This window comes from Thalassophryne amazonica, chromosome 21, assembly GCF_902500255.1.
Source record: "Thalassophryne amazonica chromosome 21, fThaAma1.1, whole genome shotgun sequence".
NCBI lineage: Eukaryota > Metazoa > Chordata > Actinopteri > Batrachoidiformes > Batrachoididae > Thalassophryne > Thalassophryne amazonica.
Genome location: NC_047123.1, coordinates 24752320 through 24774614, shown reverse-complemented (window position 1 = coordinate 24774614; position 22295 = coordinate 24752320). Strand labels below are relative to the sequence as shown.

Genomic DNA, 22295 nt, shown 5'->3' with positions numbered 1-22295 from the left:
AAAACACATCCATGCAAGATAATGTAATTTAATTATGTTGTGACTACATATATTTATTAGATGGAATCCAGTCCAATGAGTCAGTTTTTTGAGTGTGTCCTACAAACAAATGACTCATTGGATGAACTCAATTCAATGATGCAGGATTTCCATCTAATAATGGAATTCCACCTCTCTGCAGCTTCTCTCCCCCTGCCATCCCCTCATTACCCCATCCCCATAGAGACGGTGCCTGCTCCCAGACCACCAATAACCAGCAAAAATCTATTTAAGCATAAAAATTCAAAAAGAAAAAATAATATAGCACCTTCAACTGCACCACAGACTAAAACAGTTAAATGTGGTCTATTAAACATTAGGTCTCTCTCTTCTAAGTCCCTGTTAGTAAATGATATAATAATTGATCAACATATTGATTTATTCTGCCTTACAGAAACCTGGTTACAGCAGGATGAATATGTTAGTTTAAATGAGTCAACACCCCCGAGTCACACTAACTGCCAGAATGCTCGTAGCACGGGCCGGGGCGGAGGATTAGCAGCAATCTTCCATTCCAGCTTATTAATTAATCAAAAACCCAGACAGAGCTTTAATTCATTTGAAAGCTTGACTCTTAATCTTGTCCATCCAAATTGGAAGTCCCAAAAACCAGTTTTATTTGTTATTATCTATCGTCCACCTGGTCGTTACTGTGAGTTTCTCTGTGAATTTTCAGACCTTTTGTCTGACTTAGTGCTTAGCTCAGATAAGATAATTATAGTGGGCGATTTTAACATCCACACAGATGCTGAGAATGACAGCCTCAACACTGCATTTAATCTATTATTAGACTCAATTGGCTTTGCTCAAAATGTAAATGAGTCCACCCACCACTTTAATCATATCTTAGATCTTGTTCTGACTTATGGTATGGAAATTGAAGACTTAACAGTATTCCCTGAAAACTCCCTTCTGTCTGATCATTTCTTAATAACATTTACATTTACTCTGATGGACTACCCAGTAGTGGGGAATAAGTTTCATTACACTAGAAGTCTTTCAGAAAGCGCTGTAACTAGGTTTAAGGATATGATTCCTTCTTTATGTTCTCTAATGCCATATACCAACACAGTGCAGAGTAGCTACCTAAACTCTGTAAGTGAGATAGAGTATACATCCTCATTGAAGACAACTTTGGATGCTGTAGCTCCTCTGAAAAAGAGAGCTTTAAATCAGAAGTGCCTGACTCCATGGTATAACTCACAAACTCGCAGCTTAAAGCAGATAACCCGTAAGTTGGAGAGGAAATGGCGTCTCACTAATTTAGAAGATCTTCACTTAGCCTGGAAAAAGAGTCTGTTGCTCTATAAAAAAGCCCTCTGTAAAGCTACGACATCTTACAACTCATCACTAATTGAAGAAAATAAGAACAACCACAGGTTTCTTTTCAGCACTGTAGCCAGGCTGACAAAGAGTCAGAGCTCTATTGAGCCGAGTATTCCTTTAACTTTAACTAGTAATGACTTCATGACTTTCTTTGCTAATAAAATTTTAACTATTAGAGAAAAAATTACTCATAACCATCCCAAAGACGTATCGTTATCTTTGGCTGCTTTCAGTGATGCCGGTATTTGGTTAGACTCTTTCTCTCCGATTGTTCTGTCTGAGTTATTTTCATTAGTTACTTCATCCAAACCATCAACATGTCTATTAGACCCCATTCCTACCAGGCTGCTCAAGGAAGCCCTACCATTATTTAATGCTTCGATCTTAAATATGATCAATCTATCTTTATTAGTTGGCTATGTACCACAGGCTTTTAAGGTGGCAGCAATTAAACCATTACTTAAAAAGACATCACTTGACCCAGCTATCTTAGCTAATTATAGGCCAATCTCCAACCTTCCTTTTCTCTCAAAAATTCTTGAAAGGGTAGTTGTAAAACAGCTAACTGATCATCTGCAGAGGAATGGTCTATTTGAAGAGTTTCAGTCAGGTTTTAGAATTCATCATAGTACAGAAACAGCATTAGTGAAGGTTACAAATGATCTTCTTATGGCCTCAGACAGTGGACTCATCTCTGTGCTTGTTCTGTTAGACCTCAGTGCTGCTTTTGATACTGTTGTTCATAAAATTTTATTACAGAGATTAGAGCATGCCATAGGTATTAAAGGCACTGCGCTGCATTGGTTTGAATCATATTTATCTAATAGATTACAATTTGTTCATGTAAATGGGGAATCTTCTTCACAGACTAAGGTTAATTATGGAGTTCCACAAGGTTCTGTGCTAGGACCAATTTTATTCACTTTATACATGCTTCCCTTAGGCAGTATTATTAGACGGCATTGCTTAAATTTTCATTGTTACGCAGATGATACCCAGCTTTATCTATCCATGAAGCCAGATGACACACACCAATTAGCTAAACTGCAGGATTGTCTTACAGACATAAAGACATGGATGACCTCTAATTTCCTGCTTTTAAACTCAGATAAAACTGAAGTTATTGTACTTGGCCCCACAAATCTTAGAAACATGGTATCCAACCAGATCCTTACTCTGGATGGCATTACCCTGACCTCTAGTAATACTGTGAGAAATCTTGGAGTCATTTTTGATCAGGATATGTCATTCAATGCGCATATTAAACAAATATGTAGGACTGCTTTTTTGCATTTACGGAATATCTCTAAAATTAGAAAGGTCTTGTCTCAGAGTGATGCTGAAAAACTAATTCATGCATTTATTTCCTCTAGGCTGGACTATTGTAATTCATTATTATCAGGTTGTCCTAAAAGTTCCCTGAAAAGCCTTCAATTAATTCAAAATGCTGCAGCTAGAGTACTAACGGGGACTAGAAGGAGAGAGCATATCTCACCCATATTGGCCTCTCTTCATTGGCTTCCTGTTAATTCTAGAATAGAATTTAAAATTCTTCTTCTTACTTATAAGGTTTTGAATAATCAGGTCCCATCTTATCTTAGGGACCTCATAGTACCATATCACCCCAATAGAGCGCTTCGCTCTCAGACTGCAGGCTTACTTGTAGTTCCTAGGGTTTGTAAGAGTAGAATGGGAGGCAGAGCCTTCAGCTTTCAGGCTCCTCTCCTGTGGAACCAGCTCCCAATTCAGATCAGGGAGACAGACACCCTCTCTACTTTTAAGATTAGGCTTAAAACTTTCCTTTTTGCTAAAGCTTATAGTTAGGGCTGGATCAGGTGACCCTGAACCATCCCTTAGTTATGCTGCTATAGACTTAGACTGCTGGGGGGTTCCCATGATGCACTGAGTGTTTCTTTCTCTTTTTGCTCTGTATGCACCACTCTGCATTTAATCATTAGTGATTGATCTCTGCTCCCCTCCACAGCATGTCTTTTTCCTGGTTCTCTCCCTCAGCCCCAACCAGTCCCAGCAGAAGACTGCCCCTCCCTGAGCCTGGTTCTGCTGGAGGTTTCTTCCTGTTAAAAGGGAGTTTTTCCTTCCCACTGTTGCCAAGTGCTTGCTCACAGGGGGTCGTTTTGACCGTTGGGGTTTTTCCGTAATTATTGTATGGCTTTGCCTTATAATATAAAGCGCCTTGGGGCAACTGTTTGTTGTGATTTGGCGCTATATAACTAAAATTGATTGATTGAAATTGATTGATTAATAAAGAAATATATGTAGTCTCAACTAAATTAAATTGCATTATTTTGCATGGATGCACTTTATTTGAGTTGAAGCTCTTTTATTGTTCTTGTTCCTTAATGCTGACAAATTATACTGTATTGTTTTGTCTTTCTGATGCCTGATTCTGTTTATTTTTTCTCTCAGTTTGAGGTGCGGCTGCATCCAGAGATGGGTGCGGTGCCTGTTTCTGAAACCATCCTGTCCTGTGCACCAGCAGCATTTCCTGTATATTCATTTTGTGAATTGTTTTGTAATTTGTGTTGGTAGCATGGCCCAAGCAGATGGTCACCCCTTTGAGTCTGGTCTGCTTGAGGTTTCTTCCTTAGAGGGAGTTTTTTCTTACCACTGTCGCCTGTGTGCTTGCTCTGGGGGTTGGTAAGGTTCGATCTTACTTGTGTGAAGCACATTGAGGCACCTTTATTGTGATTTGGCATGATATAAATGAAATAAATTGAAATTAAAATTGGACTACATATATTTATTAGATGGAAATCCTGCTCATAATTGAATTGAGTTCATCCAATGCATTTTTTGAGTGTAGTTTTTCTTTTTTCCACGGGGGGGGGGGGGGGGGGGAATCTTGGCTACTCATCTTTGAGATCATTCAGATCAGTAAGTGCGTGCTGCATTGTTTCTGTGCTGAGCCAAGCACATGCATTTCTCGGTAGATGGGACTCTGAACCTCCGGGAAAACAAAGAGACAGAAAGAAAAAGTTGTTTCTGCACTAAAACGCAACAGGAGGAACCTGCTTTGGGCAAAGTGTGTTGGGGGAATTTCGGGAGGGATTTACTAAGTTGCGCATCAAATGGCGGCCGCAATTTTGCTGCAATTTGTGGATAAAATTACTATATTGGTGGTTTTGATGGAAGTGATCTGAGTGGAAAACCACTGGTTTGTCTACCACCATGTAAGTTTTCTGTCTGCTGCAGACTCGGTGGGTTGATCTCGTCTTGAACTTACTAAACTTTCACTTAATCCACTTGTTTCTAAGCGTTGCACTCTTTGGAAAAACATACGATGTTCTCATGTTTGTCCCGGAGATGATTATTGAAGCATCCACGGGCACAACAAGTACTCTCCGGCATTCTGAGCCTCCTCCTCCTACTACTACTACTACATTTCCCACAATCCCCTGCACAACCAAAATCCAGCATGTCAGGTGTGCAATCCCCCTATTGCCTGGAAGGAGTTCCACATCTTGTTTTGCCCACATGGTGCCCACCACATCTGTAGCAGATGGTAAGAGGCCAAAAGTCAACATACAACACAAATAATTAAATTTAATTGTTAAAGGCAAAACCTTCCATCTCACCTTCTGTGACGCGGCGGATCTAAAGCAAAATGTACCCTCTCACCCTGCAACAACTCTGAACACACCTTAAGCTACACCGTGCCAACTGTGTCCACCCAGCGTTTATCTGTGGCAAATTGTTTTAATTCTTGCTAAACGTCCCATCGTTAGAAATGTTAATTGACCACTGCGTGGGATAATTAACAAGGAGCGGCCTGCCTACCTGGCTAATCTTATTTAGGTCATTTGCATTTAAAATGGTTTTGGTCTCTCTGGCAACTTTAAAAAACGTGCTTGTGGAAATTGTGTTTGATTGATGAGTCAGAGTGTGTAGCCACTTTAATCGTAGAAGGCTGTGAAATTATCTTTCATGCATTTTCTCAAACAACACTAGTCCCCAGCGTGGACTTTTTGAAGATGTTCTGATACATAGTAGATACACTTACCCCGTTGTCAAGGAGGAGTCGGTGTCCAAGTTGTCAGAATCCATAAAAGACACCGAATCACTGGGAAATTCCAAGATTTTGCTCGAATGACAAGTTGTACTTATGCCTCCAAAGCTTTGATCATGCACTGGTGCTGTGCATCACAATACCTTGGGTCATGGAGGGCAACCAAACGGTCCATCCACACTGCTTAAAATGAGTCGTCTATCTGCCACAGCCAAGTAAAATGTGGACATCCTCAAAGCCTTTTCCAGGTGCGAGGACTCTCCAACCTGACACCCCAGTGAAACAAGTCACATGGACAGAAATGTCACTTGACATTCCCTCACAACACAAGCAGTCCGTTCCCACCTCATGGAAGTATTATCGGTCTGCTGCAGCCAGGTGAAATGTGGGCATCCCCTCGACCTTCTCCACCCACTGAGGTCCTCAACACTGAGGCACCTACATGTTGGATCACACTCAGAAAAATGTGCCACTTGTCCAGAACATCATACTAGAAGCTCTCGTAAGAGTTTCCGTAATTAACTGCTTATATGTCACAACGTCATGCCAGTGGTGCTCAAGGACCAAAGACATTCAGTCATTGCCTTAAGTCACTGGTTAACATCCAAGTCTCGCAACCATACAGAAAGACAAGAAGCACCAGGACCATAAAGACTTGGAACTTTGTTCTCGACACCTCTGCCTCATGACCTCATAAGCTCCGTCAGTCAGTCAGAAATGCCCATGAACCATAGACATGAATGTCACTGCCAAGATAAGTGTTTCAAGAAGTTTTTTACTTTGACTTTTGATACTTGTGTGCTTCTTACCCTGTATGCTGCTGGAATCTCAGTTTCCCTAAGCAAGTCTTCCCAAGGGCTTAATAAAATTCTTTCTAATCTAATCTAAATTTAAACACGTTAGCCAGAAGCAGATCTACTTCCTAGCTGAGACGTAGGAAGTCAGTGAAGATCTTGAACCTGGATAAGCCCAGGCCCACATCTTCTCAAGTGCTAAAATCAGGATATCTATGAGGATCGGAAGACCGTGTCCAAATGTGCCCATTTTTACCATTAACATTCTTGGGTGAAAGATGAAGTTCCGACATCATCACAAAACTTCATGTCCCATTTCTCTTACTAACTAGTGTTTTGAACTCTTAAAGGTATCAAGGTTGATTTTGTGGCCACGCTGCGATACCTCAAGATGAATGTTTTCTTTGTTGAAACACCTTCTGTCCTATTTTAGCAATGACATGAGCGCGCGGTTGCTACAGGGGAGACACGTGGCCGAGCGCTCCTCCTGAATCGCACGGGCATTAACACAGCACATTAGCTCGGCTGAGTAGTGGGAATGAAAGATGGGCTCGCACTGCTGCCCCAGGCAAAGTGAAGATGTACACTAAAGCCAGCTGCCATCTATTATGGATAGCCAGTGCTGACCCCCGCTGTCGGTGTTACGGGGGTGACGGTGCTGTCCTTGCCGAGGCGGTGACCTTCCTTAGTGGGGAGAGGGCGGCGGGCAGATTAAAAGTGGATTGGCTCACTGTGCGGTCCAGGCGTGCCCCTGATGTTCTGCCCAGATGGCACACAAATAAATACAGCCGCATTCTGCTTCTTTCTGGGCGGGCAGATGTGGGCTATGAGCAGAGTCACTCCTCGGGGCGCGCAGCAGTCAGCAGTCAGCGCCCCTACATTTTTTTTTTGCGATCCTCAGAGGTCTAACCAACCCTCACCTCCTCCACTCTCCTTCTGAGTGTTTCTCGATCGCTTAATTCTGCCTGTATGTGTGCGAATCATCCATCACTCACTCATTCAGTCCATTGAATTTCATTTAGTGGAGTGTTACACCGGGCATGTGATTGATTCACTGGTACCTTTTCACTGAAGCTTGAATGACACATAATGCTGCTTTGTGCCGGCTCACATGCACGCGCACACACACAGAGTTTGCTTATACGCTGTTGCGCTGGATCTTTCTTGCCGGGGGGGGGGAGGTGGGTGCCCACGCTGCCAGAGAAAACCCCTCTGAGACTTCCTCAAGGTCGCCGTGTCCAGCTGGCTGTGCCAACATCTGTTCCGAATGGCCTCAAGACTGGCATGAGAGAGGTCCGTCTGCACTGCTTGACCTTGTACCAACACCCACATTTGAGTAAAATAACTGACTGAACTTACTTTTGGAGGTGCTGATATATGAATCTGTGCTTGAAAAATTGAAAGAAATCAAAGTTTAGAAACTGGAGTTAGACCACCGAGCGCTTTAGTACAAAGTCAAATCTTAAACCATGAAGCTTTCGCTGTCATTTTAAAGGTATCTGATCTTTTTGATTAGCGTATTTTGGAAGCGTAGGGGGATTTTTGGACAATGAGAGTGGGCTAGACTCGGGTCAGGTCTGGGCGCATGCGCTCACTGCACCATGGAGCTGCCTTGGGTACTGGATGGCAACCACCAATCCCAGAAATGTAGCCATCTACTTTCTGAAACCAGGTGAAACAAGGACATGCCCTCAGCCTTTTATAATACATTACCAAAAGCCATTTTTCATTTATATTTCATAAACACAATCACCTTTGTCCATTTGTAACTACACTCAACAAAAATATAAATGCAACACTTTTGGTTTTGCTCCCATTTTGTATGAGATGAACTCAAAGATCTAAAACTTTTTCCACATACACAATATCACCATTTCCCTCAAATATTGTTCACAAACCAGTCTAAATCTGTGATAGTGAGCACTTCTCCTTTGCTGAGATAATCCATCCCACCTCACAGGTGTGCCATATCAAGATGCTGATTAGACACCATGATTAGTGCACAGGTGTGCCTTAGACTGCCCACAATAAAAGGCCACTCTGAAAGGTGCAGTTTTATCACACAGCACAATGCCACAGATGTCGCAAGATTTGAGGGAGCATGCAATTGGCATGCTGACAGCAGGAATGTCAACCAGAGCTGTTGCTCATGTATTGAATGTTCATTTCTCTACCATAAGCCGTCTCCAAAGGCGTTTCAGAGAATTTGGCAGTACATCCAACCAGCCTCACAACCGCAGACCACGTGTAACCACACCAGCCCAGGACCTCCACATCCAGCATGTTCACCTCCAAGATCGTCTGAGACCAGCCACTCAGACAGCTGCTGAAACAATTGGTTTGCATAACCAAAGAATTTCTGCACAAACTGTCAGAAACCGTCTCAGGGAAGCTCATCTGCATGCTCGTCGTCCTCATCGGGGTCTCGACCTGACTCCAGTTCGTCGTCGTAACCGACTTGAGTGGGCAAATGCTCACATTCGCTGGCGTTTGGCACGTTGGAGAGGTGTTCTCTTCACGGATGAATCCCGCTTCACACTGTCCAGGGCAGATGGCAGACAGCGTGTGGCGTTGTGTGGGTGAGCGGTTTTCTGATGTTAATGTTGTGGATCGAGTGGCCCATGGTGGTGGTGGGGTTATGGTATGGGCAGGCGTCTGTTATGGACGAAGAACACAGGTGCATTTTATTGATGGCATTTTGAATGCACAGAGATACCGTGACGAGATCCTGAGGCCCATTGTTGTGCCATACATCCAAGAACATCACCTCATGTTGCAGCAGGATAATGCACGGCCCCATGTTGCAAGGATCTGTACACAATTCTTGGAAGCTGAAAATGTCCCAGTTCTTGCATGGCCGGCATACTCACCGGACATGTCACCCATTGAGTATGTTTGGGATGCTCTGGACCGGCGTATACGACAGCGTGTACCAATTCCTGCCAATATCCAGCAACTTCGCACAGCCATTGAAGAGGAGTGGACCAACATTCCACAGGCCACAATTGACAACCTGATCAACTCTATTCGAAGGAGATGTGTTGCACTGCATGAGGCAAATGGTGGTCACACCAGATACTGACTGGTATCCCCCCCCCCCAATAAAACAAAACTGCACCTTTCAGAGTGGCCTTTTATTGTGGGCAGTCTAAGGCACACTTGTGCACTAATCATGGTGTCTAATCAGCATCTTGATATGGCACACCTGTGAGGTGGGATGGATTATCTCAGCAAAGGAGAAGTGCTCACTATCACAGATTTAGACTGGTTTGTGAACAATATTTGAGGGAAATGGTGATATTGTGTATGTGGAAAAAGTTTTAGATCTTCGAGTTCATCTCATACAAAATGGGAGTAAAACCAAAAATGTTGCGTTTATATTTTTGTTGAGTGTATGTATGCTTGTATTTCATCAAGACAGAACTTCTAATTTGATTTTGATCAAACTTGGCTGGTTCACTGAGACAGTGAATGTGAAGACATTATTTGATTTTGGTTAGGAGCCGTCAACGATCAATGTCAGAGGTCAATGCCACATTTCTGGCCCTATGATGATACACAGGATGACACCTACTTTTAGAGAAATTACTTCAAATATTGACTATAAATGCGTTTGGACGACATGCGTGATACTTTGAAATGTGAGCGTGGTACTGCTATGCTCTCTGAGCATTTTTGATAGACTTTCCTTCGTGAGCAGGCGGCGTTAGCTGATGTCATTAAAGCCGAAGTGAAAGCTAGCGGTGATGTTGCAGATTACATTATTACCCCCCTTCAAGTGTTCACTTTTTTGGTGATTGAGATTCATGCTCCCTTGACTTTTCTTGTGCAAAGCAAAACGTATGATCCTCCATTTTACAAAAACGGAGGTTAGCTTGCATTAGCAACCACTGGACAGCATAGAGGTTAGCCCGCGTTACGAGCCAGTCGACAGCACAGAGGTTAGCCCGTGTTAGCAACCAATCGACAGCACAGAGGTTAGCCCGTGTTAGCAACCAATCGACAGCACAGAGGTTAGCCCGTGTTAGCAACCAGTCGACAGCACGGAAGTTAGCTTGCATTAGCAACCAATCTACAGTATGAAGGTTAGCCCACGCAAGCAACCAATCGACAGTAAGGAGGTTAGCCCACGCAAGCAACCAATCGACAGTATCTAGAAGAGCAGCCACTGACTCCTTTCGGGTTTAATTCAGTCTTACGGCTGTGCAAAATGCAAGACACTGAGTAACTATTTGTCCCTTCTGGGCTCCTGTATCAACATGGCGGACTCCATGAGGGTGTCTGCTGCAATGTAGCTCGAAAGGTTCATTCTAAGCTCATGAAAATGCATCAGTTTGTTGTTGCAGGTCAATAATTATACACTAATGAACAAATGGTTAAAACTGCTATATTCCATTTATACTAAACACCCCTAAATCATAGACATTGTAGCTTTAAATGCCAATGTTTAACAAATGACCTTCTGAAGAACAAGAAAGACTGCATTTGTTTCTCAATGATATATTTTTGGGTCTTCTCAAAAGCGCTCTGTAATTTCTGGCAATAATTTCCAAACAGTTGGCTCCATTAGTTCTATAATTTCTGCACACAGTCAATCAAATGGAGTTCTTTATTAGTGTAATTACAATATGTACTTAGAAGGTCTGCTAATGGGCTTTTATTTTTACTGAAGTGTGACAGGAAGTTTCAGAAAGACAAACATCTATTCTTTGTTGCATCAGTGGTCGTGGATAGAAAAATGACTGACCGCGACAGACGCTTTCCTTGTTTTAATTCTTCGCGGAGGTTGTTCTCTGCCCACGTGGCTATCGATTTTTCTATCAAATACGAAAACAAGCGATGTGGAGAGGCCGCGGAGGTCAGTGTGAATTAGATCAGAGGTGTGTGCGAAGGCGTCCACGCCTCCTCGAGTGCATCCCCATAGTCACTCCCCAAAGGCCTTTCTGCCAAATTGGCTGACTGATAATAAAATCATGGAGGAAAGTTCAGGAGTAGAGACCTCTGACACACACACACAGCACAGTGATAAAACATCACAAAAAATGGCCAAATTAGGGAAAACAGTGTCGATGTCCAAATACTTTTGAACCCAACTGTACTTCTCAGTCAAATCAATCTCATTCTGCTGAGCCACTACTTAACATCCACCATACGGAGATATCCAGCTCTATGCAGCATGTCCTCAGGCCTTCTGCCCCACAGGCTCATGGGATACGAGGAGTCCCTGGGGCTACCGATTTCACAGCCTGTGAGAGAAACACTCGGGAGAAAATGGGAGCGACTAGGCGGCGGCAGCAGCAGTGTTCCTCTGTGTTTGCTTGATGTCACTATAATGGAAATATGCATCAGTGAGAAAAAGCATCGTGGGGCCTTTGGGGCCCAAGAAGTACAAATATTTTAATAACAAACACTTTCAGTGTTTGTCTCCTGTCACGGCACCTGGGTATTATTTTACACTGAACGCAGCCAGTCGTTGCCGAATTTCGCATGCACGGCGATACATAAATATTTTCTTCTTCTTTTTTATTTTATTTTTGTTTTTTACTGGAAGCGAGTTTCGCGCGGTGGAAAGTTTTCCTGGCGATGTGTCCTTTGGAGAACTGTCATTAATCAAAAGTCAAAGTCACCTCAGATCTCACATTAGAATAGACCAGTTTAGCTACAGCTGAAATTGCAGCTGACCCCTCTCGCCCTGAGCACTTATTCAAAATCAGCAACACAGCCATCGGGGGCTAAAACAACTAAATTGAGTGAGGTGGCAAGAAGCTAGTAATAGTACGGATGGAAAATACCCAATAAAGCAACGCCAACCAGCAATCTCAAGGGCTTCTTTGAGCTTTTCAATGTCATGATGGGTGTCATAGTTTTGTATATGCTTCAAGTGTAAATGACATAAAGGGGATAGAAAGTACAGAACACAAACACACATACACACACACACACACACACACACACACAAAATATATGGTGCGTTAGTTGTGCGAAAGGGCCCAATATCAAAACCAGACCTGAATGCTCTTGTCAAAGCAAAGTCCAACCTCCCAAGATGCAATAACATCTTGTATTAGAACAATTAAAATCATACATATCTTTAAGACTTTTCCATCTGATGCCGACGCTCAGTGTACTTTACAATGATGTCTCACATTCACCCATTAGCGCACAGGCACACACGTTAACATGCTGGGCATTTCTATGTGATTCACAGTTATTTTTTTTGTGTATCTCCCACACATATATACATTTTTCGACACCATTTCTTGCATGACAAACAAAAACAAAAAAGTAAGATAAATCTTGAATTAGTCTTTCCTCACTCATGAGGAGGAGGAGTAACAGGAAGACAGGAGACGGGAAGGAGAGGAACAGGAGTAGCAAGTAAACCAGTAATGAGCAAGATTTCTGGTATTTATATTTGCAAATTGTTTTTTTACTTTCACTTCTGATACTCTGTGTGCTTCTTACCCTGTGTGCTTCTATACAATGCTGCTGGAAGGATTAATCAAGTTCTGTCTAATCTGATCAAATTACTTCTAATTACAGAGGTAGTCAAATTACACCAAAAGTCCTTTATTTTCTGAAAAAAAACCCACTTATTTTATATCTAGAAGACTGAAAATGCAGGGGAAACACTGTCAAAAATCAAACAAAAACAACAACAAAAAAAATCTTGTCTAATTTTCCCATTCATCATGGGAATGCCCATTTGTGATTTTCACATCTCATGGGGAATCAAAACGTGGATCCATTGGCCACAAGTTGACATGTCCCACCTCCAGACAACATGTCGCTTATGGCATTTTTAAAAATAAAACAATAAACATTATTTACGGAACTGAGTTTTGGTTTTAAGGGAAAAGGCTGACTTGTTGATGCAAACAGTTAGCATCAGCATATACAATCTGTGTTGGCGGCTTCTTCAAAAAATGCGCCATATTTGCAAAAAATAAACAGCAGGCCAGCCCAATTCCAGAAATGCAGTCGGTTTTTTTATAATTATAATCACAATAACATTAATAAAATATGTATGCTGTGTCGTGCTGCAATTAAATTATTCAAGTATACTGCTGGTCAATTTATTATGAAAGATATTTATCAGTTCTGAAGTGGTTTGGGTTGTTTAAATGTCACAATTTGCTTTGTTTTCTTTAATATCTTTTGCTTGTATACTGTTGGTAAGACCCTTCGGCTGCTCCCTTGGTTTCAATCAGGTGGTTGCCACAGCAGATCCAAGGTGGATCTGCATGTTGATTTGGCACAAGTTTTACACCGGATGCCCTTCCCGATACAAATCCACATTACATGGAGAAGTGTGGCAGAAGTGGGGTTTGAACCGAGAACCTTCACTCTAAAAAGTAATTCAGTGGCTTTATATATATATATCTCAATCACAGTAAGAAACAGCGTTACTGACTTCATAAACTCTCTGAAACACATTCAGTTGATTATTTGAGTTGGATATACCAAATAAAATGCCTAAAATTTTACAGTTAATTTTATCTTTACCTTACATTTATTATTTGAGTTCATTTCATTGAAATAAATTAGCATTTGTCTTAACAAATTACATTTTTTGAAATGTACTTACTTTGTTTGGTAAATTTCATTCAGAATATTTGGAAAGCACCATTACGCTTAATATTTTTACTTAGATTTACCAAGATCATCGAGCATATTTAAATGATTTCACAGCTTTTTAATTTACTCAGTATTTTTAAGTGTAAAATTGAGTAGAACAGTCGTAGTAACAGTTTTTAGAGTGGAACCCTAACCACTTGGCCACCACCCCTGCTCTCGCTTTACACTGTTGATTAAACTAAAAATCTATTACCACTTCCTGATACTTTAGAAATTACAAAAATAATTATATAGATTTTTTTTTAATTCATTACAATTTGATAATCGATATTGATAGTCAATATTGCAGCCTGAATTTTGCTACAACACATAATGCCTGATGACAACCTTTTAACAGCACAACTTTTTTTTAACATTATTAAAACAATGAGAAAATTAATAAAAAATTTCAAAAAATTTTCATGAATTACATACTTTTAGCAATAGATTCTCGATGATATTTTACATAAAAAAAAACAAAAATACACAAATAGAATTAAATGTTATCATGCATTTGTGTTTAGAAATGTTAATTTCAAAAGATGAGTCATAGACAATACAAGACCTCAACACTACTGCTTTTTTCTCCCCCTTATTGGAACGTGAGGAAAAAAGACAAAAGAAAGGAAAAAAAAATTAGCTCTGCCAAATAAGTTCAACTCCCTTCTTGGATTTTCATAATGAGCTGCCAGTCATTTTTCGAGCCCAACAACTTTCATCCGCCCTGATTCCTCCCAACCTCCCCCATTTATCACTCCTTTCTCTCTTTTCAGACGCACTCTTCCAACGCCCCGTGTCGTTTATCACGTCCGGTGGAATAGAGTTTCTCCAGCTGTCAATTTAGGAAATGGAGTGACGAGTGAGACCCCTGGGACCCCGCACTAATCTCAGACCGCGGTGTTACAGAAAGTGATGTAAGGTCTACGGTAGCCTGCTCCGCTCCGTCTCCGAGCACGCGTTCATCAATTACCCGCTATTACCCAAAATTCACGGTGCCAGTAAACAAATATGTAATCTCTCATTTCTCATACCAACCATAAAAATGTAGACCTACATTATTGCCTTATTGTCAATTTTTTTTATTTTTTTTATTCAGTTTTGCTTGAGTGCTATTTCTACTGGATGTTCAGTGAAGTGTTCCTGGCCGTGCTGTCAGAGTCCATAATATAAAAAAAGTCAGTGCCACCAGTACGTGTCCCACGGGGGACCGATATCAGACTCCAGATTTAGCCAATGAGCAGTGACTGAAGCCTCTTTTTGTATCACTTTGCTGAAATTTGGCAGGAAAATTTTACACTGAACTTCAATTCACTTCCATGGATTTTCTGAGGGCGGTGAAATGTTAACTCAAGTTATTCTGTTCCAACGTGATTTTGTCTCTGTGCCCATCTTACAACTTCTTACCTTAGAAGTGACGAAAATACATAATACCTAAAACAGAGGATGTTATCAAAGGGAACTTCCCGCTAGCATACATGTCAACCCCTTTGAGGGTCCACCTGTATAACCAAGTGATAAAATCCATAAAATCAACACAAAATCCTCATAAATCGCAAATCACTTTTATTACAGGACACACACCCGCATAGCGATATCACATAACTGGGGTTTTGTCCATATATTAATAACTAACACCAGGGATCTCCATGGGCTCTTTTATGGTGGAAGTCCTCCACAGTTAAATCCTCTTGCTCCACAGTAAAATTGCTTGCTGTCAATAAAATCAATGTCTACAAGTACATTGTAGGTATTTTGTACAAACTCAATATATTTCCCGTGACTATAGTGTCACACAGCTGTTCTATTTTTACAGAAACAAGAACTCACAGAGTTACAGATCACTACTCCTAACAATCTTTGGCCCTACCATCTGAGACTGCTCTGCCCTACCATTGGATATTGGAAAGCCATGTGACAGTGCACCAATTCCGATTGGACACTCACATTGCGCACATCATCACACAGCTTCTAGGAGGAGTAAAAGATGGTGGACGGCTGGCCGAAAGTCCGCGGAGTTGAGAAAAACAACAATAAAAAAAAAAATTTACAACAGAAAACCCTGAATATCTAAGACTTTATTTGTACGTCCGCATGACTCTGAAACTTGGAAAAATCCGTATAATTTACAGACAATCCGTATAGGTTGACATGTATGCGCTAGTCCTAGGGGTCCACTGGTCCTAGGGTCCATTTGTCCTAGTCCTAGTATTAAGGAGGGCATGTTGAAATTGTTGTTATATTGGCCCAAACTCATGTTTTTTTTCATGCCCCTGCCACGAAAAGCGGCATTTTTATTTTGCTATTTATAATCTTCCCCTTCTCCTAATTCTAACCATAACCATAGTGTAAGAGTCTATCCTCCTCAAACATAAACCATGACCCCCAGACTCCCCCTCTCACCACACATTTTGTGCCCCATCACAAAATGAATTCAAGCCCCCACTACAAAAAAAAAAAAAAAAAAAACGCCCCATTTTCGTACCACCATCACAAACCCATAGATTAATGTACGTTTCGTAACCCAGTCTCACGAACTGCCTTGAGACTGGGTTGTGTTACATTTATGTTGCACTTAAGTAGGTTAAGTAATGTTACAAAAGTATGACAATTGAAAAAGAAAAACATTTAATTAAGGTGAATTACCAATATTTGTTGATTTTCAATTTAACAGATTTATAGACAACAGCACTTTAAATTAATTAAAGGTGATTAATGGTGTATGTCAACACAATCGTATGTTTTATTTTTATAAATTGAGCAAAACTAGATCTGGTTTGTTAACTATTTGAAAATATTACATTTATTTGTGAACTTTAAAGTCACATTGGGGTTGTATTACACACCGTCAAATAATATAAAGAGGTTAGTACCAGTGGACCCTAGGACCAGTGGACCCTCCCCTTTATCAAACTAGCGAGCTACTTCACATTATTCAGTTTTATAATACTCCATGCGAGAAAAGTATAAAAAGTTCCAAAATCAGATCTGTATTGCTGGTTGTTAATTTTTGGACAAGACCTGATCGCGCAAATGCATTACCTTCTCAAGGTTGGTAACCTATTAGCTTGGTAGCAACTGAGCTAGTTAACTATGCCTGATGTAACTAGCCATGTCACAATTCAATTTGATAAAATTCCATGCTGGCAGAGTATTAGGTGTTACAATGAAAAGTTACTGTTTGTTGTTAATTGTTAGACAACACTTTCCCTTCACAAAGTTAACTTTTTAGCCTGGTAGAAACTTAGCGAGCCATACCGCTGATTTTATAGTAGTACTTATTGTAGTTCCTGCTGCTGCAGGAACAAAGTTATTTCATAAAGTGATCAGGGATCAATATTATGCTGCATTTCCATGTTGACCATGTGCATCTTTTGTTTTGGTCTACTTAAATACATCCATAAAAGCCGACAACATTTATAGTTGTCATGGGTGTCTTGATGGCTTCCCTCACCAGTCTCCTTGCAAGATCACTCATTTTGAGAACTGCCTACTCCACACAGATTTACCTTGCAGTACCTGCTTGTATTTATTAATGATTTAAGCAAATGAAGTCCAAAACATATTCAGTAATTTGTAAATGTTCATGTATCATCACTCGACTTATCTAAAGAAATTTGGCACGAGTACTGCCAATTTATATTGACAATAACACTTTAGGACTGTGTATAAAAACAGCTGTAACTCTGAATATAGTTTTGTTCAACTTCTTGAATTAAAGCTCAAAATCTACACTAGAAGCACATCTTGATCGGTTCATTTCGAAGCTGACGGCTTTTCTCGTTTCTCCTGTTAACTGTAGATATAGTGGAGACTGGATAAATATCTCTATAAAAAAAGTATTTATATGTGTTGGATTACCTGAGTTTAAAACCAGAATTATCCCCAAAAATCTATGTTTTTTTCCATTTTACTTTTATTATAATATTTTGTTTTGCACTGCAAATACCAGTTAGTAACATTCTACGCAAGCCTGTGTGACATCATATGCATATATTAGATATAAAAATATATACTGATAAAGGCTATATTTTAGTATATAGTCTATGGTAATGGCAACCTGCCGCGTCAACGGGCCACTTGCTTTTGGGAATAGCCATTGGTAACGCCGCAGTTAGCTAGGCTATGCTAGGCACATTGTTTAGCCTAACTCAAGCTAGCAACTACTTCAAACGTGATTTCTCTCTACATGGTTGTCTGTCCATAAAACATTGATGAAGTTAGTGTTTAAGACCAACATTTATAAGGCAAATGGCACAACACTGACCTCCTTTGGTTTGGAATACACGCCGCGATTTACTTTAACCGCCTGCTTTCACTACTTTTATCACAGTCATTCAAAGACGTGAACTCAAGTTATTGCAAACACACAGATTGTAACAGATAAACGACAACAGAAAATTATTAAACGGTTGCCATTATTAGTATTAAAACGTTTTGTTCCAGAATATGTACAGTTATTATATATACACGTATATAATTTCTAGTTTAGTTTTTGTTGCTAGAAATATTTCAGCCATTTCTGGTTTTCCTTCCTTGAATCTTCTTTTCTAGTAAGTGTTCAATGAAAATTTTGCTCCATGTGGCAACTCGTTCCAACTGGGACCTGCACTCCAATTACATACCTACTATAGTATATGTGTTATTATACTGACCAGCCACTTATACTCACCCTTGTGGTTTGAAAGCTCAAGAGGTCAGAGGTTATGGGAGATAAAGACCCTAGAGACGGCCATGAAGTATTTGTGACACTTCAGCCCTCGTTTATCTTGCCACGGCTCAATATCGCTCATTCGTCTTTGTTAAGGAAGCCTTTTCCTTCAATACATGTTTTTCGCGTCAGGAACCCAAATCGGGAGGATGGCGTAGTCATGTTTTGAGCAGTGTGGAAGAAAAAAAAAAAAAAAAACAAGAGGAGAAACTGTGACAAACCCTTGTTTGACCATGAATGTCTCTATATTTTAAGTTTTATTTGAAATTAATTTCCCTTCGCATGTAATCCCATTGTAAATAAAAGATCCACTTTCAGTTTTCAAAGTCACAATGCACTTCATCAGATTGGATGAAAACGGGAGGCAATCACAGTCAGCACATCTGCATTGTATTTTACTCTATTTCCCCCACCGCAGACAGGAATATTCAAACGGCACACAAAACAAATGAGATTTCTTTACATTAGCTAAACGTGTAATCAAATTTCACCCGTGGTCTCTTCCCCATATTCTGCATCCTGTCGAAGTTTGAGGGTGGCGGTCTAAGCTTGGCTCGTCCCGCCTCCTCTTGTCTCCTTCCATCCTGCTGAGACGTCTCATTTCGTGCATTGTGTAAACAACATTACAGGTGGAAAGGCTTCAGCGGGAGGCTGTCTTGCAAACATTAATCCCATTTGTGTCCGAGCCCATTTCCGAACGGGCATTCCGCTGCACTCGCGCAATGATAAAAAAACAAAACAAAACAAAACAAAACAAAAAAAAACAGCGCGGCCATCAAGTGGATGCACAGCAAATGATCCCAAGGACTTCAGCGGACACGCCAAGGGAATGTCATCACAAAGACGGTCATCGTTAAACGGCAAGAAAACAATGACATTTATTACATTAATCCACCGTCCATCAGACATAAATGAACCCCATCTTAAATGCATTACAGCGACAACTTCATTACATATTAATGTTACAAACCTAAACAAATTTAAGGGAGATTGATCTGAACTTTGAGTCAGCTTCAAACCATTCTAGGGTCAAACTGCAGTTTTCAGAACAAAACACATTTAAAAAAAAGTAAGTTGTGCCAACAAATATTAAATGTCAAACACACAGTTATGCATGACAAGAGTGAATGCAGCACAGAATATAAATATTGTTGCCTGTAGTTAAATACTACCCTCTAGTGGGTATTGGGGAATGTCTAGTCAGGACCAGGAGGAAGCAAATTTAAAACTCATGTTGTTTCTGTCAATATCAGAGTTAATCTTAATCTAAATAATTTTGGCTAGATTATGGATTTATTCCGGCGATGTGAAATTACACCGATTGTTGATGATAAAAAAAAGCAAAATTAAATAAATAAAAGGCACTAGCTTGCCTTAAGCCTATCAATGCCAAGATAGAGTAGAAACTTCTGATCTTGATCACTGAATGTGAAAACCCATTCTGGTATAGTTTTTACTTTAAACTGTAATTTAAAAAAAGAAAAATTACATATTTGTTTCAAATCCCTTTCCAATGACACTCAGGTATTGGCTCTAGTACCACGCCAATGGCAACTGCCGAAACGAAACAAGTTTACTCACCAAAAAAATATTTGTCAAATATTGATTTGACACAAATTTTACATCGGATGTCTTTCTTGATGCAACTCTAGATCTTTGTGGCAAATAGCGCATGGTAGCCTTGAATCTGTTTGGGAGAAAGCGCACTCACTGATTACCTCAGTGTCTTTCCTTACTCGACAAAACGGTCATGAATTTAACATTTTATTACAAAACATGTCTAGTCCAGGTCATATGAAGATTGGTTTCTAAAAATGGTCAATTTCTTACCACATTTGTCATCTCCACCAAAGAGCTCGGTGCAACTGGAGAAGACCAAGGGGATCTTCAAGCTTCACTTGGCTGTGGCAGATAGACGGCTACTTTGAGGAGTTGAGGATGGACGGGTTTTCTGCCTGGGTGATTGCCAATCGGGACTTAAGGTGGTTTCATAGTGTGGTGGTTGCCATGAAGTGGAACACCAGTGCATGCTCTTCAACATGACCCGCAAAGGAGGAAATGGTTTTGTCCCAGTTGGTTTTGCAGAAGACCATCTCAAAACAGTACAAACAGATTTCATTGAAACTTGTTTGAGACAGTAGTTGGTTACATTTTTAACAAGATGGAGATCCAGAATCTTTTTTAATCACATGTCCCATTGATGTCCATGTTTTTGGACAGAGCTCCCTTCAACTTCAACTAACTAAAGGACATAAACAGTGGACCTTGGCAGAGACATGTCTTCGCCAAGTTGTTCTCGTGTATATTGCAGTACTTCTGGCATTTTTTTTTGCCCAAATAACTAAATGTAATTAATAAATATCCATCCATCCATTTTCTAAACCTGCTCATTCCAGCTGAAGGTCACGAGGGACTGGAGCCCATCTCAGCGGTCATCGGGTAAGAGATGGAGTACACCCTAGCCCAACAAATATTAATGTGTTTTAAACCTTTTCAACATTATTTATTTTATTAGCTTAGACTTTGACAGAAACATTTTAAAAAGAACTTTGGTTTTACAAAAATTACAACATAAATGTAATTTCTTTTTGGTCTGTTATTCTTGCTTTCAACACATCTAAAACCACTCAAATTGGTTAAAACAGGGCCTGCCAATAATATTTTAGAGGTATAAAACCCTATAGCTTCAGGGGGCTTTGCCCCCTTGACTCCCGCAGGGGACCCCTGCACTCCCGGCCGTGAGCCGCAATCACGTAATTTTCCCGGCGCTAAAATGGTTCTAGCTAGAACCCTGCACCCTAGACAAGTTGGCAGTCTAATCATAGGGCCAACACATACACACAGTCACACTCTCACTCACACCTACATTCAATTTGGAGTCACAAATTCATCTGCCCGTTTTTGGATGTGGAAGGAAGCCGGAGCACACAGAGGGAGAAGATGCAAACTCCACACGACTGAACCAACAACCACCATGATTTGGCACAACACCAGTGAAGACTAGTAAGATTCTGTCATAGTATAGTCCTGTATAGTCTGGCTGTTTGATTTGACTATAATATTCAAGAATGCCCAGGATTGTCTTCAAAGTGACAGCGATAGAGAAAGGACTGTCTTGGTGACTTCTTCTACATCAGGATACACAGTGTTCAAGACTCACCAAGATGATTCGACTTCAACAATTGGATTGTCGTAGTGGTGTCATGGTCAAAAGTCATATATAGGAATGGAACTTGAGGTATTGTTACATCAACAGCTACCTATAGTTGCTACTTCATGTGATGCTACCATTAGCGTCAACAGCGATTAGCATGGCCGTGTATGCTAATTGCAGTTAGCATTTTCTGTAAGATTACCTATGTTTCTGGAAAACATTCATCACAAAGCATCAGAAAATGACATCAGGAATACCAAGCAACCTTAGCACAAACTAGGAAGTCAGACGAGGAAGCGTAGACGTGGCACAGCGGCTGGACTACTCAAACGAGAAAAGTTGTCTGGACCTTGTGGCTGCACACCTGCTGTCCTCACTGTCACTACCGCTCTTCTAGTTAGTCAGCCAAATGATATACACCGCCCAATCTCCATCTCTATCTGCTCCCAGCATTCTCCTCCTTGGTCACATCCAATTAGCTACCCCCTAAACACTCTCTCATTAGGCTACCCATAATCCACTCATCGCGGCTTGATTTGCCAAATAAATCACAGTCAGGTTTTTCAAACTCTTTTCCCTCCCTTGTCTCGAGTTCTGCCTCTCCGTCGGCCTCGTTAACCCTGTCCAGAG

The 22295-nt window shown here is 40.7% G+C and overlaps 1 protein-coding gene across 1 annotated transcript in view; it reads right to left on the bottom strand.

Moving 5' to 3' along the window:
• The window catches only part of LOC117503038 (steroid hormone receptor ERR2-like), a 96679-nt gene extending 76226 nt beyond the window's left edge, over nt 1-20453 (bottom strand). Inside the window, exon 1 of the mRNA XM_034162198.1 lies at nt 20342-20453. The gene's annotated coding sequence lies outside the window, so the exon portion shown is untranslated. The remainder of the gene's footprint in view (nt 1-20341) is intronic.
• Between the last annotated feature and the right edge of the window lie 1842 nt (nt 20454-22295).